Source organism: Aethalodelphis obliquidens, unplaced genomic scaffold (genome assembly GCF_003676395.1).
Source record: "Aethalodelphis obliquidens isolate GAN/ISIS:26980383/991018 unplaced genomic scaffold, ASM367639v1 scaffold3, whole genome shotgun sequence".
NCBI classification, from domain to species: domain Eukaryota; kingdom Metazoa; phylum Chordata; class Mammalia; order Artiodactyla; family Delphinidae; genus Aethalodelphis; species Aethalodelphis obliquidens.
The window spans coordinates 47,143,374-47,166,567 of NW_020837947.1; the positions used below are offsets into that span (position 1 = coordinate 47,143,374).

The following is a 23,194-nucleotide window of genomic DNA, read 5'->3' on the forward strand; positions in this document are numbered from 1 at the left end:
TAAACCCTCAGCCTAGAGGTTTAAACATAGCAATCATCGTCATTATCATAAATAATAATTATTATGTAATTATTAATATATTGCATATTAATGACGTATAATAAATTATTATTTGAAGGAGGAGGAGAAGAAATTATATCCCTACTACCCTTCCTGCTTGGGGTTGATGGAGACTGTGGGGAGCCCTAGAGCCCCATCCACCCCCTCCGACCACCCCTTTGCATGACTCAGCCCAACCACCATGCCAGTGAGCCCAAAATAAATACCTCAGAGCCACCTCTTGGGCAGCTGAAGATAAGCTCATTTGCTGGTTTGGGCGTGCCTTGCTCCACCGTGAGCCTGAGTCCCCCTCATCCTGGCGATGGCTGATGAGAGAGGAGCAGTCAGCCCTTTCTAGTCCGACCTTCCTGCCCTCTCGTCCTGTGGTCAGTAACCCCTTTGTGCTGGCCGAGTGCTCTCCATGCTCATCTCTTGGTCTGCCCATCACTCTTCTCCTCTTTCCTTGCACTCTTTACTCCCGCTCCAGCAAATAAGAGAACAAACAACAACCACAGCCTTGCTTGAGTATCCCCAACTTGTGGTGGTGAAGCCAGAAGGACCAGGGCCCCTGTAGGCAGGGAAAGCAGATGGGCCAGTGATGCCTTCTTGGAGCGCCCCGCTTCCTCCCCCACGAGGGGTGAAGGCCACAGTCAGTCCTAAAGCAGGCTCGGTTTCCTAGGGAACTCTGTTTTCTGCTTCCCATCCTCCTCCCCTTGCGAATGGGCTTTGTTTGCACACTTGCTTGTTTGATGTGTTATCGCGCCATTTGGAACTCTTTAGTTTTGCAGACAATTGACTTTGGACTTGCAGGGGACGCTGTCACATGCCCAGCTTGCACCACACGCTGCACAGGACAGGACAGCCGTAGCCACCGTAGGAGAGCTATGTAAGGGAGGGGAAGTCACCCTCCCTAGCCCCTGCCCCTGCCCCTCATTCCTTGCTTTTGAAAATAAGACAGCAGGGAGTCACAAAGCTGTTCCTTAACGGGTAGGCCCTGCAAGTGTGCTGGCTTTATCATCAGCCTGCACCGGCTGGAGGAAGACTTGGAAGCCCCATTACAGAACATAGGTCACAGAGGTGAACTGAAAAGGACAAAGCCCTCTGACTCAACAAAATGACGAGAAGTGGCTCCTCTGTGCGAAGCAGTGGGCCGGGCAGTGTGACAGCGGTTCAGAGATTTAGGGTAAGTGCCTGCCCTCAAGGATCTGGCTCTTTCCTGTGAAGCAGACAGTGTGGTAAGGTCTATAGTAGACGTGTAAATGGTGAGATGAATTCCAGTGGAGGAAATCGGACAAGAAATTCAGGGAGGGATTCATATTCGAGTTGGGCTCGAGGGGCAGGTTGGGTCGCCATTCTTGCAGGTGGAGGTAAGGGTGCATGAGAGGAAAGAACAGGGCAGGTGAAGGCCAGGAGGAGGGACAGGTGATGGAAACAGCAAATGCTTTCGGAAGGCTGGGTGTGAGGGAGGAAAAAGAAATGGGAGATAAGGCCAAGGTGGGTTTGGAATGGAGGTGGGTGGCTTTGAGCACAAAGCTGAGGAGTGTGAGTGTGTGTTAAGTCATTGGTTTTTCTAGCTGTGTCACCACCCTGAGGTTCCTTGGGGGTGGCTCATAGGCACTGCAGGAGCAAAGGTCCAGAGCAGCTCCTTCCTTGCCCATGTTATATACTGGGGTATTGTCTTTCTTTTAAGAGGGTTCCCATTGGCCTGTGCCAGAGACCCATTCTCACTTATCTAGTCTCCATCAGTCTGCAAGTACTTACTGAGAGCCCTGTATGCCTAGCCCTGTACTCAGTTCTGCTGAAAGACGGTGGAAGATTTTGACCCAGTGGCATGGTAGTAAGAGCCACTGGGTCAGCAGCCTGAATTATAATTCCGTCTCTGCCACCCACTCATCATAAATCCTTAGGCAAGTCTCCTGGCCTCGCTGGGACCAGTTTCTTACCTGTGAAGTGCAGGGCTGGGCTGGTAAGTTGTTCCCAGCTGAGACATTTTAGGACCAACATGATCAGTACTATAATCTAGAGTTTTTCCTGTGTGTGGACAGAGTAGGAAAGGGAGAGACCAGAGGCAAAGAGGCCACTTAAGAGGTGATGGCAAGAATTCCTGTGAGATGTCTTAAGAGTCTGAGTGAGGCCTTTTACTTATTCATTCAACAAACGTAAAACTCAGTGCCAGCCACTGAGCATTGGGAATATAGCAGTGACCAAAACAAAGTCCCTGTCCTCAGGGTACTTTCTGTCTAGAGAGCAACAGTGGGACTGGAAACAAGGGTGATAGATCAAGAGATGTAGTTTGAAACTCATGACAAGGGTGATAGTTGGAGCTGTGGACGTATGTGAGGTACCAGGGAAGAGAAAGCAAAAAGGTTTGGAGGGAAAGAGAGACCTGAGATGATGGAACCTCAGGAACATTCTGTGGAGAACCAACTAATATTTACTCCATAATAGAAGATACATTCTGTATCAAGCCAACGCAACGCACCCATCCCCCCAAAATATCCCATTGTTGAGAAGCTATGACACCAAAGAGAGAATGTCCATTTAGACACCCAGTTCTCCTTGACTATTGACTACATCACTCCTGTATATGAAGCAAAATTACATCAGAGCCATATATGGTTTTATATAATAGCAGGTCTATTTGGCTTACTCAGAAAGGTCTTTAATAAGTTAACAGTGATACGTAAAAGTGGTATGGGTGGCTGCCTAAGCTGTTAGTCCCTCAAATCTTTTCCCAAACCAGCTTGCTCCCTCTCGCTCCCTCTCGCTCCCTCCCACCACCCCTCCTTCTCCCAAAGTTATTGCAGTGGATCCAGAAGCAGATTCTGAGAGCCTCAAGCTTTTCCTTATTTACCCTTCAATAATTATATATCACAGGTTGTTTTCCCTATTAGAGTCTGGGGCTGAGCAATTAGTCTCCCATTGTTTTTGCAGGAAATGACATCCATGTGACTTCTGCGGAAGCAACTGTTGACCACTCTGGGTAAAAGAATTTGGAAAACGTTCAGCACTTCCTCTGGTTGATCATTTAGACTGGCTGATTTAGAAAGCTTTTGGAAATGTGCAAAGCAAATAACGGTTGTCAGAACCGGACAACTGGTTCTGACAACAGAACCGGAAATACTACTGGGTCAGTTCCTGAACAAAATAGGCCTCTCAACTGTTGCTCTGGTCTCTTGATGCACTGACTGGTCTGGACCCTTCACTGTGTGGCTGACTGGTGCCTCGGCATTCTGTTCCTTTTATAATGCTTTATTAGGGACTGATTAGGCAGGATGCTTTCCAGCTGCAGACAATTGACAACCCAACTTAAGGAGGCCTGTACAATAAGAAACTTATTGGAAGTCTAGTAGCTCTGCAGACTTCAGGGTTGACTGAATGCAAACACCCCTACTCTCCTTCCCTGTGTGTTTTCTGTCTTTGCCCTCCTCTGTGGGCCAGCTTTATGCTTCAGTTGGAGCAAGATAGCTACGGAAGTCCTAGGCATCACATCCTACACGACATTCAGAAGGAGGGAATTTCTCCCAGAAGAATGAGGAGAAGCTCCCAGCAAAACGTTCTGCACATCGTGTTGGCCTGAAGAAGGTCACATGCCTATTCTTGAACCAGTCACTTGCACGAGGAACAGGTTTCCCATGATCAGTGTGTCTCAAACTTCAGCATGCTCACAGATCACCTGGGATCTTGTGAAACAGCTTCTGATTCAGTAGGTTTGGGGTGAGGCCTCAGAGCTGACATTTCTCAGAAGCTCCCACGTGATGCTGATGTTGCTGCTGGGCACCCTGCAAAGCCTTAGACCACTCAGGCCCCCACGCCCCCACCTGGGAGTGCTGTCACCTTTTCTCAGGCACTGTGGCTGAAGGAACATGGGGCATCTGTTAGGAAGAAGGAAGAAGGAATGGCCCCATGCAGATGAAAACTGTAGTAGAGATGCTCGTATCCAGTGCATAATGAGAATATTACCTTTAAACAGGAGCCACACGACGTCTATGACATGCATTAGAAGCAACAGTAACATGCTAAGTGCTGTGGGAGCGCCTATAAACATCTTATATGTACTCGTGAGGATGTGTACGCTGCAGTTTTTGAAACAGAAGATTAAACAGTCATACTGCCCTCTTCATTATCATTCAGCTATTTTAATTTAATACCATATACCTAGTGTGACTCAAAAGGAACAAATTCAAATGAAATAGATTTAAATGTCCCTAAGTATAAAAAGAGTGTGCCAAGTCCAGCCATTGTCCTCTGAGTAGCTATCTCATCCGTCTTAGTTACTAGGGAGGGAGGGTACACCCCGACATGTCCTGCGAGTCACTTGACATGATGTCGGGCATGGAAAATGTTGCTTGCCAGTGTTGAATTTCTGCCGAAGCAAATGGTCACCGTGCCCTAATGCGTGGTTTTCAGTGGAGAAAATCATTATGCTCTCTTCATTGAAAAGGAAGAACTATTCTGTTATTTTTCTTGTGTTTTTTTCTTGGCAAAAGACACACAGGAGTTCTGAGCTGCAGCAGTTTTGGAAAAAAGGCTGATAAGACCAAAGGACCAGTGTCCATCATGAGGCTGCTCCATCACAGACTCAGTGGGGCCCGGAGTGGAACATGCCACGAGGCGTTGACTAAACCCTTCTGGGATGGCCCCCTTGGAGGGGTTACCATCTCCAACCTCATATGCAAAGACATCATTCAGGAGGGGAGGTGGAATTTCACTGCTCCATCGACTTGCCTACCCTGGAACCACAGCTTCACATCTGTGAGACCTGTGGGAAGGCAAAGCAACTCTTACTAACTGGCCTCACCTATGTGGGTCACCAAAGCACCCGTACTTAGGGGAATCACTGGCTATTCCTTGTCTTTGCAAAGGCCCTGACACTTTGAGAGATTCTCAGCTCCTCTGGACTAGCTGGGGAAAGCTGCTAGTCTCGAAGTTCCACTAAGGCAGGAATTGTGCTCATGTCACACAGATGCCCCATGTATGGGCGGAATGATTGAACAGTCAGTCTGTTCCAGGGAGATCTGTCGGTCAGCCACGCCGACCAAGCATTCACTCTCTAAGGAGAAATAAAAGAGGGGAACATTTTGTTGCCTAAATTCAGAATTTTATACTCGAAATATACAATGTTTAGGCATCTCATCTGCATATTTACAGCCTCATAGGCTGCCAGACAGAGGTGAAATGATATTAATATTAGCTGAGCCTGTGTTCTGCAAGCAAGACTGCACCGTTATTCACTGATTGGTTCAAACAGTGCTGGCTGAATGTCTTCCTGCTGTGAGCTACGAGGCAGGGCATTCTTCACCGCCTTGAGAGGAATAAAAAATGGGGAAAAAATAGGGCCTTCCCTTACAACTTAGAAGACTTACAACTTAAAAAGTAGGATATAATCAGTACGTTTAAAGTATCTATATCAAATAAAATATAATTTTTAAAAAGAGAAAAGCAAAGAGGGGTAAGATAATACCAAATTGAGAAAGTCCAGGTAGAAAGGGCTCAAGAAGATGATGAGAGTTACTCTAGGCCTTAAAGTGGGGCTCGTGACCTGGAGTCCATGGATGGAATCCTGGGGGAGGGAGTGTCTGTGAACTTGGATGGAGGAAAATTATCTATTTTCACTAACCCTTAATTGAAACCTAACATTTCATTCTGTTATGACAGTAGTATTAGCTATTTGTCACCAATAGTAATTCTAGGTATTTTCATATTACATTATAGTTACAGATACCCTGAAGTATCATTTATGCCCAACATTACTTCAAAACTACAGTAGTAATTAGAATTTTCCTGGAAATTATTTAAATATTAAGAGAAGCACATCATAATTTTGTTATATATTTTGATAACTGAATATCAGTATACTTCTTTTGAGTCCTGTGCATTTCATGTGTTAACTTCAAGAATTTAAAAACATTATTCTGAAAAACATGTCTCTAGACTGTTATGGACCAAAAAGGTAAAGAGCCCTGGGCTTGGAAAATGGTGAGGCCACCTACTGGCACTTAAGGGACAGAAGACACTCAGAGAAGGGTCTGGAATGCCCACAGGCTGAGGCAGGACTGGTGGCTGCATTCTGCAGCATCTGATGGGAAGATGTGGGGACAGAGCTAAAGTGAGTGGGAGGCCCCGGCTGATATATTGATAATTTCACAGGTAAACTTGTAGGTGGCGGGAAGCAGTAGAGGTGTTTCCGCTGAGGCTTTAAGTTGTGTTTAGGAAGAAGCAGGATTGGAAGAGAAGGAGCTGGAGGCCAGGAGATGGGTTTCTGCAAGGAGTGTAAAGATGAGAATGGAGAGAGGCGGTGAGTGCCAGAGTCGCCATGGGACGTGAAGGCCAGGCTCAGGCCAGGATTTGCAGGGCAGGTGAGCAAGGCCGGCTTAGGCTTCAGGCCTGCATGATCCAGGGAAGGATAATAGCTCCTCACCTTCCCCGAGTGATAACTGTGCCAGATGCTGTTTTAAGCCTTTCAATGTCATTTATATGTCACTAAATTTATATTACTTAATGCTCATAACAACCCTGTGAGGTTAGTACAGTAATTCCTATTTTTCAGATAATAAAATGAAATCTAGAAAACAGAAGTGAGGGCCTCGCAGCCAGCAGGGGAGAATGGAGTGTATTGCTGAAAGAAAGAGGAAAGAGGAATTGGTTTGGGGGGTGGGGGGGAAAGGTTATGGGTTCAGCTTTAGATATCTTTGCATTGTTCTCATATCTTCAATTATTTTAAAAGGCTAAAAATTCAAATAAAGTATTTATAAGCACAGTTTCTGGTTTATTTCATTGTCCAGATTGTTATTTGTTTGTTATTAGTGAGTGCTGAGTCAATTTGTAAATTGGTTTCATCTTTCCTGTGAAAAACAAAGAGGAATCTGGCAGTAAGAGTGTGGTACATTGATGGGTGCCCAAAACAAGGAAGATGTTGTGGTTTCCAGAAGGGAAACACAATATATATTAAATTACTTCTGCCTAATGATGCATGTTTCCTTTTGCTGTGGTATTTTTCAGGACCAGTCCAGCAGCTGTATTAGAAGACATGTGGTATATATAAAGTTTGTGATCGTTGGGGGAAATTTTGGTAAGTGTCGTTGCATTTATTTCGGATACCTTGTGAAGTAAATGGTGCTCATAAAGGGAAACCATGGCCTTGTTCTGTGCATCTTTTAAACCTGTACTACACTTGACAAAATGGATTTTATAACTAAGTGTGACGTTCAGTTGGTGTTTTCTGACAGTATGACATTTTTTTTGGTCATTGCTGATGTTATTAAGCAATATGGGGTTTTCTAAGATATAATAATAAGTCTAGATTTTAGGAAACCTTCCAGATACAGGATAAAGAATGCCCTGGACCATTTAGCTTATGTTCTTAGCCACCCGTGGAATGTGAGAGTAATAAACTCGCAAACCAAAAGAATAAAGAAATGTTTTTAAGTTTCCAAAGCAGAGAGATCCTTCTGGTCTATATGTTGAAATGAGAGAGAAACAGGCAGTTAGCTGCTTGGGGAATGATGGGACGTGAAAGGGAGTTAAGAATCCAGCATGCCTGGGACCCAGCCCACCAACCAGCATAACAGCGGCCTGAGACCAGGAACATTAAATTTAGCAAACACCCAGAAGACCTTGCTAGCAGTAGTCAAAAAGGACAGGAGACTCGGGTTAAAACTCAAGTTCTACACTTACCGGTTGTTATATAACCTCTCTGAGCCTCAACCTCCTTGTCTGTAAAATGAGGCTTATAATGTTACCTACCTCAGAGTGTTGTTGTGAGAGTAAAACAAACTGGGTAGTGCTGGGGCACCGTGAGTGCTCAATAAAGCAGTTATTCTCCTTTTTAAATTTTATTTTATTGAAGTATAGTTGATTTATATTTTAAATATAAAATACATTCAATATTTTATTGAAGTATAGTTGTGTTTATTTCTGCTGTACAACAGTGACTCATATATATATATATATATATATATATACACACACACACACATATTCTTTTCCATTACGGTTTATCACAGGATATTGAATACCGTTCCCTGTGCTCTACAGTAGGACCTTGTTGTTGATCCAGTCTATATATACTGGTTTGCATCTGCTCACCCAGTCTCCCAATCCATCCCTCCCCCTTGGCAACCACAAGTCTGTTCTCTATGTCTGTGAAAAGCAGTTATTCTTGACAACAGAACACCCTTGTTTGGAAACTGGACATTTGTCATTGAGGTCAGGCCAGCAAAAGGTGTGAGAGTATCTTCCAGCAGGAGGGCCGCTGGGAAGGGGTTGGTCACACCCCACTTGCTATCACAGGGGGCATCACAGCTGGTCACCACAGTCCCTCCTGCAGTGTCCACTGCATAGCAATGTCCCCGAGAGCTTTGCCATCTTCTCTAACCCTCTCAAACCATTCTTAAGCCAGCTTAGCTAATTTAACTTCCCTTCCTGCCATCTTTGCAGCCAGGTGCAATCACGTTGTTTGAGCTTTGTTCGGTTTTGGAGTCAAAGTTATTTTGAACCAAAATAATGAGAAGAAAAAGAAGGGTCGGGAGGAGATGGTACCCTTGGTTTAGGCTTCAATTACCACGTTGAGGCTTTCATTTCAAAACCTTTCTTTGGAGTTTTTGTCTATGCTTATTGCGCAGCCTTCACAGAGATCCAGTTATTGGAAGGAAATTTTTGAGCTTTGACCAAAAGAATTTGGCTTTGGGGTGGAGCCTTTACCTGTGGTTGGAGAGAATCAACCATATCGGCTGATGGTTAAGAGCGGGTGTCTGGAGGTGACAACCCTCCAGTTGCAGGGGATCAAAGAGATGGACACGGCCTCAGGGGTTGTCTGGCCCAATCTCCCACTCAACAAAAAAGGCTTTTCTCCAGAATTCTTGACAGAGGGGAATTCACATTCTCTCAAAGGTGGGGTTTGCTACTGCACAGAGGAGCTTTCTCCAATTAAAAAGCAATTCAGGGCACAGGGAAATTTAAGGGGGTGAGAAAATTGTTCTAGATCTTGATTGTAGTGGTATTTATACAACTGTAGGTTTTGTGAAAACTCACAGGACTATACAATAGAAAAGGAGAATTTTACTGTAGTTAATTAAACCTTAATTTTTTTAATGGGAAAAAAACGAGCAATTAGATACCTGGACATTAGGTCACATTGTTAAAGAGGGAAGGAGAGAGTAGGAGGGAGGAAAGAAAAGCAATCTAGTCCTTCTGTTGAGCTACAATATGTGGTCAAGGGAGCAAGGACTTGGTCTTCTTACTTCCTGTCATTTCAGTGTCTGGACAGTGACTGCCACCTAGAAAGCCTGTGATAAGTATTTGTTGAATTGCTGACTTCCCTGAGTCACTCTGTAAGCAGATAGAGACAAGTGCACTCACTTCTCCACACACCAGCCCACCAGATATTTGAAGATGCTCTCCTTCCTCGTTCTTCTTCTCTGGGCTGAACTTACCATCTCCGTTCTTTGACTCTTTGTCTCCTGATGTTATATTCCTTTCCCTCCCCACCCGGCGCCTCTTCTTGAGGAAGCATAGGCTTTACCACTCCCTACAGGAATGGCCCAGTGCTAGAAACGCAGCCCCCGAGGGGGTCTGGCCCGGGAGGCGTACGATGGGTGCTCGCTTCTGTAGATGGTGTTAATAGACACCAACCCTTATCCCCTTCCATACTGAGAGCCTGGTAACTGGATCGTGAAGGATTTCTTACCAGTAGTCTTCTAAGAATGGAGCTCCTAAAAGTAGGGAGGTTAGCAGTCCAAGAGATCGGGTGGCAGCAAATCCGTCCTCATAAATGTCTTAACTGAAATGAGGCCAGGCCCTGCCACCACTAGTTTGAAACAGCAGTGGTGCTGTTTATGAATCTTTCGGGGTAGTACTGTATTACACATCCTGATTCTTCACTGTGAGTCATAGGAAGTTAGAAATTCTGAAAATTAAACTTGTAGGTGCCTTGAAAAATCTAGATTTTTTTTTCCTGGCCATGCCAGGGAGAGATATATAAATAGAGAGAGAGAGAGCAGTAGTTCTCAACCTGGGTTGTTTTTGTCCTCGCAGAGGACATTTGGCAATGTCTGAAGAAATTTTTGGTTGCCACATGGGACGGAGGGAGGGTGTGTGCTACTGGCATCTAGTGGGTGGAAGCTAGAGATACTGCTAAAGACCCTAAAATGCACAGGACACCCGTCTCCACACACACACAGAAATGATCCAGCCCAAGGTGTCAATAGTGCTGAGGCTGTGAAACCGATATGGAAATAATAGTAATAATAAAAAAATCAATGTCTAAAGTACTCATTATTTTGAAGGTTTAAAATTTTTAATATTTTGACATTTAATTAAATGTAAATATATAACTAGAAAACATAAAGAAGTTTGTTCAGAGAATCACAGAGCTAAAAGGGCCCCTACATTACCACTGATTCCAAGCAAGATCTGATCTAAATGAATTCAGACAGATGGGTGTCTGCAGACTTATAGTGAGGACTGTCAACTAAAGCTAGAAGCAAGACTCACACAACTTGATCCCAGCATTCACACAGAAGACATTGTCTCGTATTTTAAATTTCAGCCCCAGCTTCTTCAGATGTGTTTGTCTTCAGATGACCTCTGAGATGAAACGGTATTTCAGTCTGGGCTAGTCCATCCTTTTGAATCAAGGGTGTGATGAAAATGTGCTTAGGGAGGAGAGAGATCTCATTACAGATGATTGAGATTGGGTATTTTGGTACACAGGACTGTTTATTTCCATCAATTTTCTAGTGACACTGCAATCTGGTTTAACCGGGAGCTGTTGAGAGCTTGTGTAGCCCAATATGGCCACATTTGCTGAAGCAGGGAGATTGAAGCAACATATGTCAAGTTGTGATATAGGACAATCCACTTGAAAAGATTTTAATTATAGGGCCTATTTCGGGAGGGTAACTGTGCTTTTTGTGAGGTATATTTTGGGATCCACTAACCCAGCTTCAAGGCCAGTAATATCTTCCCAGAAAGGGTGTGGTTGTGTGCTTGTGGACATAAATATTTTCTTACCAAAAGCTTTGGTATTTGGTATTTTCCTTTGACTTTACTCCCCTTCATTTTTCTTTTTCTGATAATCTTTCCTCTTGCAAGAAGGCTATGAAAATGAGTTCTGAAAGCTGGAAGAAGAGAAGCATAAAAGATCTCATTTAGATGGCCGCGCCCGGAGATTCAGGGACTTTACATGATCAGTCTGCTGTTTTTAAGGCGGATAGAATTTGGAGCAATGTGCCAAAGGTAATAGTAAGCAGAGTCAAGGGAAACTATAAAAACACCATGTTGGGGCAGCATATCTTAACGTAAAGATCTGTAGCAAAACTACACATTTATAGCTGCTCGTTTCCAGCACCCCCTCGCCAGCCCATGGGTAATTCCCCTGAGCTAGTTTCAGCGCTCTTCGCCTAATGACCTGGAGTGCGTATCTGCTTTCGCTTTTGTTCTTCAAGGTTTGTGCCTGTGCCCTGCTCTGCCTCTGGTGCGTCAGGTGGATCCCTGGGGGAGTGGGGAGCGGGGGCTTCCTGCCTAGCCCTCCAGGCGGCTCCCACACACTAACCTATGTGAACCGAGGCTCCATTCTCCCCTTTGTCAGGGCATACAGGTCGCATGCAGCATCCCTGCCCAGCCTCTCAGATTCCCTTCCGTGAAAGCCACTGAAAGCTGTAAAGAACAGAGCAGTACGACACGTTGAAAGTCAGCTCTGTGCATGCTGGCCCTGCTCGGGCGTGCGTAAGAACAGAAGCACCACATTCTACAGCCTTGTACTCTTGGTCTTTGAAGTAATTCGCACAATCGTTTATCTCTTGCTCATGAAGAGCAGTGTTCTTCTCTTTCCAGGTTAGTTTTGGTGCCATCCTAAACCAGGTTCTTTGAAGCTGCTTTGAGGCTGCCCTCCTGCTTGTCTGCTCCAAGAGCCCACGTACTTAGAATTCACTCTCAAATGCACACTGTCGTGTGGTTTTTCCCCGCAGCAGCACGTAAACCAGAATTTGTGGAAGGGAAATGTTTTCAGAATAAGTAGCTGTCGTGTATTTTAGTACATGACTGGAGAGCTGACCCTGTGTAATACCTCCCACCTGCCATCCAGGTGGTGGGACCCACCCCCCCCCCAGCCCTGCCCGTAACTGACAGGCTGCCCATGTGAATGCATGTTATGATACCATTTGTATAACCAGCTTAGGTTCGTAAGAAGCTGCTGCACACTTGCCCCTCCCAAGCCACCTCTTAGGTGGTGGAGCAGGTGTTATGCTCAGATACACTCCGAGACTCAGAGACTTTAGCCTGTGTCTCAGGCAGGGGGCGTTTGGGAGTGTGGGCATGTTTGTTGTCCTGCCCTCAAAGAGTAAGTCACTGTTGGCATGTTGGAGACGGGGTGGGGCAGGGATGGTAAGTGTCCTGCCGTGTCTGGGACAGCCCTGCCCGGTGAAGAACTGTCCCTGGCACAGCATTCATCGCACTCTTACTCAGAAGCACTGCTCTGAGGTTGCATGGCTGCTATGCAACAGAGCCGGGCTCATACCCACTCCCTCTGAATCCGGGATCTTTATGTCCCTCTCCACATTAAAGGCATCACAGAATCCCCACTTCTTTGGGAGTGCTCACTGAAGTACAATTGAACTCAGAATGGCTGTTCCTCAGATTGTGCCATTACTGCTGTACACACCAGAGCTCAGGTGTGGCACACTCCAGGGGAAACAGCCTCTCTGAGACCTCAGTGGCCCAGACCACCAGCACCCTGTTCCTGCCGTTCCTCTATCAACGCCCAGTGCAGGTGGAGACAGAGAGTGCTATCTTTGGAAGAGATCAAAGAGAATGCTCCACCCAAAGCCTTTGATCCAATCTTACTGACTTACAAACCACCCAGAGGGGCAATTAGGTATTAGTCTCAGGAGTTTTTGATAAGATATCTTAGGCTTCATATCTACCTGGTACACTTCTACAGCCTGTTGGAGCTTTGTTTAAAGTTTGGTTTTGATGTCAGCCAACAAAGAAGCCTGACAGTGGCTACATCAGTTTGAATGAGCACACATGAAATTTATTAAAGTGGTAAAAATAAAACCATGTTGAATGAAAAGGCACACAGTGAAGCCGACCTGAATGTAAAGGTTGAAGGGATTATGAAAACGGGAGGAAGCGACAGTATCTGATCTTTTCTCTTTTTTTCTTTTCTGTTTTTTTTCCCCCTTTTTCCTTTTCCAGTTTCTATCTCAATTTTTTATTTTGAAAATTTTCAAACCTACTGGTTTGAGAGAATGATAAGACAAATACCAATTGTTCTAAATTTGCCACATTTGCCTTTTTAATTCCCTCTTCCAGTTACATATATGTAACATATATGTAATAGACAATATATATTATATATAGTATACATTATAGAAATTTTTGCTACACCATTTGGAAGTTGCAAACACCTTGACACTTTAAATAGTTCACCATGTATATTCTAAATCTAAGGACTTTCTTCTATATAACTACAATACTATTAGCTAGTAAGAAATTTAACAATAATTCCATAATATTATCTAATATCCAGTCCATATTCAAACTTTCCCAGTTGTCCCTGTGTGGTTGTGGTATAAAATGACTTACCTTCTGGGCTTGTCTGTTTCTTCACAGTGTGTTTTAACTTGCTCCCCACTTCCTAAAAATTGTTAGATCTATAGGCTTGTTATTAGATGCAGGTTAAGCCTCTTTCGTTAAGAATACTTCATAGGTAGTATTGCATGCTTGATATTACATCACATCAGCAGGCAGATGATGTCACCTTGTCCCACCATCCACAGTGCTAAGTTTGATCTCACAGATCAGGTGGTAACCAGACCTCACCAGTGTCCAGATATACTTTGAGTCAGTAAGGCATCTATGGGCTGGTACCTGGGTCCTTTGTCAACATCCTGTCCCCCACCCACCTTCAATCCAGTGCTTTGAGTATCGATGAATAATCCTCACCTACAGCAGTTATTACACTGGGATAGTGTCTGATATTTTTCACACTTTGCTTTCACTCCCTCCGTTCTTTATAGTGAATGATCTGGGGCTTCATATTTTTCAGTGATGATTTTTAAGCCACTTCCTTGGTAGTCAGCTATCTTTTGCTGTGATAATAGATTATGCTAAACATTTTTTTTTTTTTTTTTTTTTTTTGCGGTACGCGGGCCTCTCACTGTTGTGGCCTCTCCCGTTGTGGAGCACAAGCTCCGGATGCGCAGGCTCAGTGGCCATCGCTCAAGGGCCCAGTTGCTCCGCGGCATGTGGGATCCTCCTGGACCGGGGCACGAACCCGTGTCCCCTGCATCAGCAGGCGGACTCTCAACCACTGCACCACCAGGGAAGCCCCTATGCTAAACATTTTTATTTCTCACCTTCAGAATAAGAAGGAGTAACTTTAGCAGAGCATTTACTACATACCAGGACCACACTGACTCCTTACCTATGGAACTCCTTTCACTTTCTTCTCTCACAACAGCTCAGACTAGCAAGCCAAGTGACTTGCTCTGGGTCACCCAGCTCCTACTGTGGAGCCAACATCAAGCAGATCTGTCAGGCTTAGAGCCAGGGTTTTCCACCCATCCGTGTTCCCTCAGACCTCCAACCCTGACTGTTTCACCCACCCTACAGTTCTTGCCTTAGATGAATGCCTGCCTGCCTGGTGGGTCCATAAACAGGGAAAGTCAGTGAGGGCAGGGCTGTGCAGCTGGAGAAACACAAGCCATCCGCACCTAAAAGGGGCAGGTGCTCCTGGGTCTCTGACAGATGTGGGCCCAGCACCACCAGAGATCTCGATCTGTGTGTTAACCATTCCAGCTTTTTAATGTTGGCAGCTAATTAATATATTCTGATACTTTCCAGCCAAGTTGCCAATTTTCGGCACCAGCGCCGCTGCTGACCGAGGCTGCCTTGAGTCCGTCATGGCTTTGCTTAGAAATGGAATTCATTGTTTGTCTATTTGCTTATTTGTTTTTAACACCCTCTTTTAAACAGATATTAATATTCTTGAGATGTGATACTGTTTTGACTTGGGGGGGTGTCTGAGTTTTGAAGAGGGAAGGTTGGGCTTCATGGAAGTATTCTTTAATTGATACATTATTATAAAACCTTCATTTTATGGGATTTTTTTTTTTTTCACTGAGTCAACACAGTTTATTACTGAACTGCACTTTCACTTTCAAACAGACTATTTCAAAGAGCTGGAACAAGTGTGAGGTGGGAGTTGGGGGAGGGACAGGTGCCCCTCAGGAGCCAGGACCCCCGGCTGGCTTCCCCGGGCCAGGGCAGGGGAGGGAACATCAGGCCATTCAGTGTCCAGGCGCCAGCTCTCCACGTGCACATGCACAGCAAGCCAGCAGCTCCTCACACATAAACACAGGCACGCTTAACAAAAATGGGATTTCTTAGCTAGCACAGTAGTAGATGTTTTGTCTGTAGCTTTGAAGGAAAGCAAATACATTTTGCTCTGAATATTATCCTTAGAATTTTTCTTTTTCAGATTGTTCTCTGAGTCCTTGCAGGGCGATGAAGTTTTTCTGTTTCACCCACCTTGCACTCTGTGTTCTCTGTGTAGATTTAACTGTTAACGAGTCCCAGAAGAACCTGTAAACTTGTTCCCCTGAGAAGAAGCGAAGCAGGACTGACAGATAAATAGCAGCCCTTCTCGGGATGGGCCTCAGTTGTTGTAGTGCTGGCTGAGGGAGAAGACCTACTAGGTTAATTCAAATTGTTTTTAGCAGAATTATTCTTAAATTGGGAGTGATGGGGAATGATTGCAGCTAAAGACCTTCTGTGGTCTTACTTCATCTTGCAGGAATTTAGTCCTGCCCTCCCATTTTACAAATTAACGACCTGAGGCACAGAGAGATTGAGTCATACCCAGCTCAGACCTAATTAGCCTGGGTCCCTTGTGATTGCCCCTCACGTTTCCTAAAGCTAAAATTTTCAGTCAACAGGTAGTAACCATAATGCTTCACCCTGTGTATCATCTCATTATCCACAATGATTATTTCCATCCAAACCCTCTGTGACCCAGGTTCCCACCACTAGTAATATTTAACAGGTGAAGAAATAAAGGTCCAAATCAGTGTTGTTCAAACATAGAGATAGAAGGCAAGGAACATGTATAATTATAATTTTCTAGTAGCCATGTTAAAAGAAAGTAAAAAGAAACAGATGGAATTAATTTTGATAGTGTACTTTAACCTAATATATATCTAAAATATTATCACATTGCCATGCAATCAATATTAAAAATTATTGGAATTTTTTTGTACCAAGTCTTTGAAATCTCAGTGTGTACTTTACACTTAACAGCACATCTCAGCTTAGCCGTATTTCAAGTATCCAGTATGGCTAGTTTCTCCCAGTATTGAGCAGCATGGCAGTCTGGTGGCCCAAGGCCATACCCAGCTAGATTCTTTAAATGAAATCTCTTGAGAAAAACTTCATCAGCTTTCTTATTCTTCCCACAGACTGAGGCCACACATTTCTGTCCTCTTTGTGTCACTTTTTCCCCAGCTAACTCTAATTACAGGGAGATGCTTGGTTTGGCCATAACCACAAGCTCAGCAGTTTTCTACCAGTCCTGGCAGCTGGTGAGACCAACATACTCTGCCTCGTAAATGACAGTGGGAAGCATTCTTCCAAATTTCTCCACAGCAGTTTCCATGATTTCCTTTCTCTTAGGAATAACTCAGTGGCCTTTTGCAAAGCCAGGGTGATTTTTAAAATGCATCCTTTCTTAAAGACCCATTCTAATCAATGGAGTCTTAAAATACATGCTACCAAGTAGTCTCCCTAGGACCTCAGCAGAACAAGCAGGGATTATACATTTTTTTATCTGTTTTTATTCCAAGTATACCTCTATTTTGATTCATAATAGTTTGCGCTTTTCTTTTTTAACTAATCAAATGCTTCCCCAATATGTCAGTCCCATTTTGAGCATTATTTACAATGACACTGAGAGCATTATTCACGATAAAACATTAGTAAAGATCAGATTCCATTTCCACTAAATGTGAAGTCCCTGGCCATTACTTGAAGTATCATACTGTAATACAATCCCAGAAACAAACATGACAGAAGAATGGTGACAGGCTCCTGGAGTTTGTTATGAGGGACTTCACCCAAATAGAAACCCTGATTTGTAAGAATTGAAATCTGAATAGGAAAAAGATTGTCCCCTATTCTTAATTAGAGGCCAGACCTCCACATCCTCCAAAATTCTCAGTTAAATATAGAGAAGATAATACCTTTTTTGTTATCCTGTGGCCTTGTCCGGTAATTGAAGGATGACACCATAAAACCAGATAAATGCATTTCCCCTAATTCCCTGCAGTGCTGTTGTCTTTAGATTTTGACTTGGTATCGATCTCTCCTATTCACAGACCCCCCTGAAATCTGTCATTTAAAACACTTTAGGTGTAAGGTTTCATTTGGAATCAGAACAATATGTTGTAAGGGCTGTTTTCTTCTCTCGTCGGACTACTTTCCTGTAGTAATGCTCACGTAGACCCCCAAACCACGGTCCTCTTATTCACTCTGATTTGAAGGCATTTTTATTTCTTTGAGTGGATATCTCAGGTTCATTTCAGAATGTCACTTAGTAGCTGTATTTCTGCTAAATAACCAGAAATTATAGTTGACTCTATCCACGTGGCTGAGTACCTAGGTTTTGCTTCCAAGTATGGTGCTGAGTAGAAATCTTGTGGTTTCATCTTCCATATTAACAGTTGACTGAGAGTGATGGTTGGGCCTGAATATGAGGAAATCTAGAATGCAGTGGCAGACCATCATCTACTGCAGGGATTCTTTGGGGTTTCTTTAGGATTTTTTTTTTTTGATGTGGACCATTTTTAAAGTCTTTATTGAATTTGTTACAATATTGCTTCTGATTTATGTTTTGGTTTTTTGGCTGCGAGGCATGTGGAAATCTTTGCTCCCAGACTAGGGATCAAACCCGCACCCCCTGCATTGGAAGGTGAAGTCTTAACCACTGGACCACCAGGGAAGTCCCTACTGAAGGGATTCTTGACCTGGGGGTTTTATCAGAATCATCTGAGGAGCTGTTAAGACTCCTGGTGGCCAGGCCCCATTGTCAGAGGCCCTGAGGACTGGACCCAGGCAAGTCGGTAAGAGCCACCTCCTCTTACTCAATTGCATCCACCTGTGAAAACTTAGGGGGAAATTTACTATATGAAAATTATGCCTCAATAAACTTATTATCCTGAAATATATGCATACATTGAAATTTTTGACACCCACCACGGAGAATATTTTGACTGTCAAGTGCTCTGGGGTCTGAAGATAAAGCTCGCAGTTGAAACAGTGATTCACTCACTCAGTAAACATTTAAAGAGCAGTTGTAGACATTGTTCCTGCCCTGAGAAAACAAAGGTACATTGAGACACAATACATGCCCCTGAAGGTCTTATTTTATGGATGAGACCAATATCCAACAATTGCGATGCAGCAGTGTAAAGTGTAATGAGTGTGTCTACAGAGCAAAAAGAGAGAAGGACACCCCCAACAAACATATACACACATGTGCACACACACACATGCACGCACACATTCCCATTCCTATGCCACTTGTCTTCTTAAAGGTGGAAGCGGGTAGGCAGTGTGGGAAGATTTCACAGAGAGGTCGCAGAACATGAGTGCTGAAGCATGAGCAAAGAAGTGAAGAATATTCTGCCTGTTTTGCAAAGGAATGGCTCTCAAAATTTGGTTCTAAAGTAAAACAAGGTCTTTATGACATCATTTTTTTAAGGTGATTTCAACAGCCTTTGATGTGATTCAGTTCGTTTATCCCGATCTATCTAGTCCAGCCCAAGTCACAATGTCTGACATGCAGTAGGTATGCAGCATAGTAAGTGTGCTGAGTTGAATTGATGCTTCCAGTAGTTTTGCCTTTACCTTGACAAACTGTTAAGACACAGTGGGATCCTAGGGAAGTTAATGATACCAGTATATAATTTTCAAAATAGCACCCAAGTTACCTCTCTAAATATTACTTCCAAAATACTAAAAAATTTTGCCCTTAAAGGAGAGCACGTTTAAGAGGAGCAGTAGTTCCTGCTGGTATATGTCATGGTATGATTTGTTTTTTACATTTTGGGAGCATTAACTCGTCTTTCTAACCCAATTTTTACCCTCTCTCTCATTCTTAAATATATCTGAGGTTTTGGAAGAGCAACCGGGCCAAAATATCAAATGATCATGGCATTCTTTACTTAGTCTGTCATTGATGTAGACACAGAAAACAGCATTGTGTTTTCTTGGATATTGAATACTCTTTCAGGATTTGGGGGACAGAGTGTATTTGAGAGTAGCTGTTGACACTGCATTGGAAAAAATATAGCCGGTGCTGGGATGTGTGCTCACCCCGGGCAGCTGTTCTCCCTGCACATTTCTGCAGCTTATATGACAGTTACCACCTTTGATTACTTTGATGCTGCAGAACATAACAGGGAGATTTGTGACTTGACCCTTTGCCTGTGGTGTAACATGGAAGGGCGAGATCCAGCTCACATACTGCTTTGTTTGGAAGGCAGTATTTCTAGATTGTTAGTCTGCCTGCTTCCCAAGCCTAGAAGCAATTGTGCATTCCAGGCCCTGTTCGATTAAATAACCAATTCTGGTTAGAAAGAAAGTAGATGATGCTGTGGGAGCTGGGCCTGGGGTTTAGAATGGCAGGATGCACAGGGCTCTCGCCCGCGTGTGTGATTAAATCTGAGCTCCACGGCTGACCAGCTGTGGAGCCTTGAGCAGGTCACTACACCTCTGTGAACTTCACGTTCTCATTTCCACAATGGCGGTGGAGGATTAAAGGAGATAAGAAACGTGATGCTAACACAATGCCTGGCGCTAATACATGCTCCGTGTCAGGTCTGGTTACTTTGCCCTTGTTAACATGTGTATCAATCTTGTCATTCTCCTGTTTAAAAGCTTTTCAAGGCTCCTCTTACTCTCTGAGAAAGGCCTAAACATTTTAACCCAGCATTCAAGGCCTTTTACGATCTGTCTGACCCACCTTTATGCCACATCCAGCTCTTACACTTCATCCTATAGCAAAACCAAACCATCTCTGTGCCCTCAGTGGGCCTCAGGCACTCACTCTCTTCCTCTTGGGATGCCCTCCTCCCACCTCTTAGGTCTAAATCCAATCTACTGCAAGGCTCATCTTTTTTTTTTCTTTTTTTTTTATTGAAGTATAGTTGATTTACAATGTTGTGTCAATCTCTGCTGTACAGCAGTGACTCAGTTATACACATATAGACATTCTTTTTTTATATTCTTTTCCATTATGGTTTACCCCAGGAGACTGGATATAGTTCCTGGTGCTGTACAGTAGGACCTTGTTGTTTATCCATTCTAAATGTAATAGTTTGGGTCTAGGCAAGGCTCATCTTAAATGACACTGCTTCCTAGTCCCTCAGGCTGGAAAATTCACCTTTGTCCAACCCTGTCTTTCTCATCACAGGTGCTCACAGAGGCCTCTTCCTCTAGTGAGGCCTCTCTTCTTTTTCACAAGGGCTGCAGACAGCCACCTTCTTCTCTGTGCACACGCATCCCTCCTGTCTCAGACTCTTATAAAGACACCAGTTCCATTGGCCTAGGGCCCCACCTTTATGACCTCATTTAACCTTAATTACCTCTGTAAAAGCTCTGTCTCCAAATACAGTCATATTGGGGGTTAGGGCTTCAACATATGAATTTTGAAGGGACAGAATTCAGTTAGTAATACGTGGGTATAAAAGTCCTGCCGGATCCTCCGAGGGAGGAGTGTGCGTGTGTGCGTGCGTGCACGTGTGTGTGTGTGTGTGTGTGTGTGTGTGCAGGTCCCCTCTGCTAATAGCTTTCTTCTTCTCTGCCCTCATGCAGAGCACCACAGAGCGGCAGCCGCTGTATTGTTTCCCTGGGTCTATGGGCCTGGCCAGCCCAGTATAGCTGCTCCCCTGCCATCCCACCCCTCAAAGAGCCTGCTTCCGCCCCACCGAGGGCTCCCAGAGACCCGCACTGCCTCATGGGAGGTTCCATCACAGCCCCCTCCTGGCCGCCAGATGCCAGCCACAGGGAAAGAGATAGAATGAGCCCCAGCAGGAAAGGGAAGGAATTAGGGGACTGGAACAGAAGGATGACTCTTTTGTTTTAAAGGAAAGAAGTGAAGCCTTTCCTTTTACTTCTCTGTTAAACATTGTCCACGGGTTTTTTTTCCCTCCACATTTCTCCAGGTCCACGATTCTGAAAGCCACTGAGGAACACCTTAGATCTACAAGTTTAGACAGCTGATAAGTGATGCGGGGAGAATGCGGTCTAATTGGGTCTTTCGTTAACCCACCCCTGACTTACAGAGGGAGGCTGTTCGGTTACAAATAGTTTTTATTCTGCTAAATCAGAGGCTCCTTACGCTGTCATCTGCCTGCAGATTAGCTGGAGGCACAAGCTCTGCATTATGCAAAGTATTTATTCTCACAATTAATATGCTGGGAGGTGTGGTTTCACACTTACAGTACAAAGGTTCTCACCCAGTATTGAAACAGTCACCTGGGGAGCGTGTACAAAGTACCAAGCCCGCATCCTTCCTCATCACCCCCCCCCCCCCCCCCCCGTGAGAGTGTGAGTGAGAGGACCAGGCCTCCCTAACCCTGCACTGGGAACCGCAGTGGCAGCGCTTCTTACCTTACTACTTCCTCAGAGGTTTCTTACTAAATTTTTCAAATATAGGATTCCCTTTTTTTTTCCTTGACAAAATCCAGTGACCAGTTCATTTTTTATTGTTTTAGATGGAAAACTTCAAATTTATAGAAAGTAGACAGTGTTGCATAGTGGACCCCCATGATCACCCAGCTCCAATGGTTATCCATATTCTGCTAGTCTTTTTTCATCTGTACCTGGATTATTATTATTTTCTGACTAATTCAGTTTTATTTCATAGATAAGAGAAAGCGTACTCTCTGAACTAAAAATTGGTTGCATGTCCTTACAAGTGTTTCCCCACCTTTTTTGCATTTACTCCTCACAGCACCCCCAGGCATTGTTACCCACATTTTATAACTGTGGAAACCAAAGCTCTCAGAAATCACATACTCGCCCAGTCCCTCAGTTAGTAAGCGCTCAAACAGGGTTCACTCCCAGAGGTGTCTGAGAAGTATGCTTTTCCCCCTAAGCTGCACCTTAGAAGAATAAGGACCATAAAAAAATGTGTAGGTCCAAGTTTCCCAGTATGGATAGATGGATAGCAGTATGATAAAGCAAATACTGTATAATGTTAATATCAGAAGCTAGGTGGTATTTGGATGTTCGTTGTAAAATTATTAACACTTTGTGTTTGAAGTTTTTCACACTAAAATGTTGGGGTGGGGGGTGGAATTTCAGCAGAAGCAAGCTGTCTTTCTCATCAAGCAGGGCACAAAACACACAAGCTAGTTTCAGATACCTTTTCTATTGATATCTGTTCCAAAAAGACAGATTTGAGTCTTGGTCGAATTTTAATTTTAAAAATAGCAAGCCAGTGATAGAAATTACCTGGAGAGGTACCTAATCGATGACCACTGGTGACGTCTTAGAGAACTCAGAAAACCAGATGCAGAAGCAAAGACTCTGGGGCCGGCCTCTCAACTGTGAGCTGACATGATGATGGACAATTCTCTTTTCCAGTTCCAGTCGCTTAGGTGGGATTCCGTCATTTACCCACAGGAACATTTTGCATACATACGTCCTTCATGTTGATGCTGTTCCTTAGCACAGAAGGACATACTCAATTTTTTTATACTACATCGAAAACACAGCCACCCACACCGTGCCAGCGTGTGATGCAGGCCTTGCTTTGATGGGGAGCTGGCCAGGAACTGCTGAGCAGTCCCTGCTCTGTTGGGAATGATGGCTGGAGGCAGATATACCCCGTTCAGGGATTCCCGAGGGTATTTTGTTGCTGAAGGTACAAGGAGGCGCTGGGTGTGCAGCCAGCAGCCCCTCTCCCACTCCTGCAGAGAGCCCTGTGGGTCTCAGCAGCCCAGGTTGGGCTGCCACTGGCATTACCCAACCTGCCCATTAGCGCTCGAGGCCAGGTGCTCCGGGCCCAGGGAAAGCTCCGCCCTTTTGCTTTTCCCTGCTATGGAGGAGGGAGCTGCTTAGGGATATAAAAGCTACCTGTCCAGAATCT

General features: G+C 44.3%; 1 protein-coding gene across 3 annotated transcripts in view; it reads left to right on the forward strand.

Annotated features, from left to right (window-relative positions):
• Nucleotides 1–23,194, forward strand: part of FYN (FYN proto-oncogene, Src family tyrosine kinase) — a 209,973-nt gene that overhangs the window by 84,874 nt on the left and 101,905 nt on the right. For all 3 annotated transcript variants that reach the window (XM_027088377.1, XM_027088390.1, XM_027088395.1), the window contains exon 3: nucleotides 7,042–7,111. The gene's annotated coding sequence lies outside the window, so the exon portion shown is untranslated. The remainder of the gene's footprint in view (nucleotides 1–7,041; nucleotides 7,112–23,194) is intronic.